The sequence below is a fragment of the Egretta garzetta genome, unplaced genomic scaffold (genome assembly GCF_000687185.1).
Source record: "Egretta garzetta isolate BGI_Z169 unplaced genomic scaffold, ASM68718v1 scaffold101, whole genome shotgun sequence".
In the NCBI taxonomy this organism is placed as follows: domain Eukaryota; kingdom Metazoa; phylum Chordata; class Aves; order Pelecaniformes; family Ardeidae; genus Egretta; species Egretta garzetta.
In genome coordinates this window covers 1,856,515-1,860,583 of record NW_009258666.1, presented here as the reverse complement: position 1 = coordinate 1,860,583, position 4,069 = coordinate 1,856,515, and positions in this window count along the sequence as shown.

Here is a 4,069-nt window from a genome sequence, read left to right as displayed (position 1 = left end):
CCGCCGCGGTGGCACCACCTCCCCTGCCCTCAGGCCCGGGGGGGGACACACAGTGGGGCTGAGCTGCAGCCCCCCCAGCCAGCCCTGGGCACCTCCTGGCCTCCCTGCAGAGCTCAGCCACCCCTGCCAGCAGCCCCAGCCCCCCCAGGTGGGACGAGCTGGGGGATACCCTGGCCATGGACCGGCCCCAGCACGATTTGGGGAGCCCTGCAACACTCTGGACGTGGTGACAAACTGCCCCCGTGCTGGGGAAACCCCTTGGGCACTTCTGCAGACCCTGCCAAGGAAGGTGGCACAGAAAACTGGGTGCCAAGAGGCCCCCAGCACGCCTGCGTCCCCTCAGCTCTGCTGCGGCCACCACCCGTGGCCATTTCTACAGCTGGGGACCCGCTTGTGCCTCAACTGCCCCAAAACACATCCCAGCTCCATGTCACACCACTGCTGAACACACATGTCCAGGTGCCGACAAGCATGTGCCCCATGGGGACCGGGACATGTGTCCCCAGGAGCCCCAACCTTGGCTGCCTGGGCAAGGTGAGCTGTACGTGCTTCAGGGCGGCAGCGTGGGCATCACAGGGAGGGGGGGACGTGGGATGGAGCCACTCCGTTATGAAACATCCCTGCATCCCTGCGGTGCTAAGTCAAGATTTAGCGAGCGAGCGGCTCCTGATCTAGATGAGATTGGGCATCACAAAGGGCTTTGTATTCCAGGAAGCCTATTAGAGATTTAAATTATACAAATGGGCTTTTTACCAAAGATCCTCATTATCTGGGCATTTTCTCTTAATCCTTAGCTATTCCTGCAGCCCCTGCCCTGTGCCCCCACCGTGGCTCCGCTTACCTTCACCGTGTCCTCTGTGGAGCCCCACACGGCGTGGGGACAGGGACAAGCTCAGGGGCCAGTGCAGGCCCATGGGGAGGGGTCTGCAGGGTATTGGGAGACCCTGGTTGGGTTTGCAGATCCAGGCAGGGACTGAGCCCCTCTTGCTTTGCCCTCTCCCCTCCCAGCTCATCCCAGTACCCCAGCAGGCTGCGGGGATGGTGCCTTTTTGTCTTCCAGGCACTGACCCTCCTTAGGGCATGGTCCTGGGGCACCCAGCTCCTCCTGTGTCACCCCGGCTGCATGGGTGCACAGGAGGATGCTCCCATAGGGTCGGAGCAGCTGATGCTGGCACCCAAATCACCAAAGCCCCTGAATGTCCCACCGTGGTGTGCTGAGCCCTGAGCACCCTGAGCTCTGCCAAGCCCCATCAGCTTGGGGACAGAAGCCAGGGCCACGCCAAGGCTGACACCAACACACACTGCCCTGCATGCATGTGTGTGTGCAGAGCTGTGCCCCCCCTCACCCCCCCCCCCGGGGACACGGCTGCCCTGCGTGCGTGTGTGCCAGGGCACAGGGACAGGCTCAGGCTCACCTGCAGCCCCATCCCACCCTGTCCTGCTGCAGAGAAGCCTCAGAGGCTTCACGGCTGCTATGACAACGCAGGAAATTCCCACAGAAATCCCTGAGAAGAGGAGGAGGAGAAGCAGGAGGAGGCAGCAGAGGAGGAAGACGAGGGGGAATCTCCCAGCCAGGGCATTGCTGACACACCACGTCTCTCCCCGCCGGCAGTGGGGAAGATGTCGCAGCGGTGCCCGTGGCCATTTCAGCATCCTCCCGGCAGCATCTCTGCCAGGGGCTCGGCTCGGCCACAAGGCTGGGGCCAGTGGGAGCCAGCCCTGAGCCAGCCCTGCTCCCTGCCCGTGACATGGCTGAGCCCCCAAACCGGCCGGTGGGAGCATGAGCCCATGTGCCTGCACCGCTGCAAGGAACACGGGGCAATGGGAAGGGATGAGGAGCCGGAGGGGATGGGCTGGGGGTCATTTGCCCCCAACCCCAGGGACCCTGTAAATCACTTTGTGTTCAATGGCAGCTTTTGGCCCTGCCTGCGCCCCCCACCCCCGGCATTATCCTCTCTCCCTCCTGCAATCCATTCCAGCGCAGGGGATTAGGGGGGTTTAGGGCCGGGTTTGAGTCAGAAATGGGATGCTTTCGAATCAGCCTGCGTCAGTTGTGTCCTCTGTCACTCATGCAGAGGGGGATTAAAATAGATATGAAGATTATCGGAGGGGAAATGGCACCCCCCCACCTTTGAGGGGCCCTGGCCCTTCCTCCCAGCATCACCTTCAGCACCGCTGCCCATGGGGACATCACCCAGCGCGCAGGATGCCCAGCTCTGGCCCCCCCAGGATGCCTTCAGCCCTGAGGACACAAATCTCTCCATTTTCCTCACCTTTCTGCTCACACCAAAGCCCCAGTTCCAAGTCCCCATCCCATACGCCTCTCCAAACACCTTTCCTACATGGGATGGGGGGAGACACTGCCGTAGCAGCTCTCATCACCAGTTCCCTTGTTTCCAGCCCAAACCCATTCCCAAAATGCCCCTCGGGCTCGATGCCAGCTCTGCGTGAGTCCCCTGCCCGGACCTCACAGAAGGTGCCTGGTCCCGTGGAGCTGCCAGCCCCTTGACCAGGCTGGAGCGCGGACACGGCTGCTGCAATGTGGAGGGTGAGAAGGAATTGATGGGGATACGGCAGTGCCCAGGAGAGGGCTCAGCACCAAAAGGTGCGGGTGAAGGGCAGGAAGGCGCCTGTGCAGGTCTCTGGTCCTCCAGCAACAGACAGGGGAATGGTACCACCACAAGACTATTAAAAATGGGTGAAAAAACCACGAGAGACCAATATTGCCTTTATTATTACTAACTGTTTGTTCCTGTGGTACAGCGAGGTCCCTGTGGGCCTCACGGGCCAGCACCGCAGGCTGGGTCCCCTCACTGGCCTGGCAGGGGTTTGGGCAAGCGCCGGCCATCAATGTTTCAAAACACATCCGTGGATTTTGGCCACTTTATCAGGGCCGGTCGTCGTCTCCTGCCCCAGTTCAGATCAGTGTTTTAGGCCTGGAGGTGCCGGGTCTCCCTCCACGGGCACCCGCAGCCTCACTGGCCTCAGTGCCCATCAGATTTTGGGGTGAATTAGCCCTATCCTGGGTCTCTGGAGCAGTCCTTCCCCCCAGCTCCCCATTCCACAGCAGTCATGCCAGTCTCTTCCCCATTCCCCCCAGACCGGCGACAGGGCTGTGGGTTTAATCACTTTATGCATGTTTATTTGTGTAATTCAGAGGAGAGTGCCTCTTCCTCCCATCTGCCCCTGCCATCTGCTCCCCACAGCATTGCTGAACAATCCTGGGCTTTGCAAATGGATGGAGCTGGTGCAGGAACGCAGGAAAACCTGCCGGGAACAGCACCTCCTTATAGCGAGCATCTGTCTCCACCGGAGCCTTTTCCCGGTGCTTGGAGCTGCTGCTGAAAGCTGCTTTGCTCCAGCTCCTGGAAGAAGTGAGGATGCTGCGATGCTACGCCCCATCGGCTCCCAGCTGCACGCTGGGGACACTCAACCCAAAATGTCCCCTTCTAGCCCCAAAACACCTGGCTTGGCACCTTCTTGGGCCAGTGGGAAGGTGATGGCTAAGCCTGTGCCCGGGAGCTGGGGATGCCAGAGGCACACGTGGGGGATCCCCACAGCCCTTGGCTCGCTCTGCCCCTGTGGGGACCACCCCGGCCCATGTCCTGGAGCAGCGGCTCATTCCGAGCGGACAAGATGGGGACAGGCAGGTGTGATGGCAGGGGGGGGACATGGGCAGAGGGGTCCCCAGTTCAGTGCCTGCACAGGGATGTGTGTGTTTGTGTGCTTCCCCATCCCACCCACCTCGGGGCAGCCCAGGGCAGGATGGCACCCCCAGAAGGGACAAGTGACATCGCTAACAGAGCCCTTGAAGACCTGAGCAGGGGCACGTCGTGTCCACCCGGGGCTGCAGGCAGCCTGAGACCCCCACTCCTCAACTGGGATGGCTAACACAGCAAAGCTGGTGTGCTCCCAGTGCTCCCAGTGCCTCCAGTACCTCCAGTGCTCCCAGCGCTCCCAATGCCCCCAGTGCTCCTGGCACCCCAGAGCCATGGGGCACTGTCCCGGGGGGAGGTGTGTGCGTGGGGACCCGGGGCGAGGGGGGAGATCCTGGGGGGATGGCTGCTGC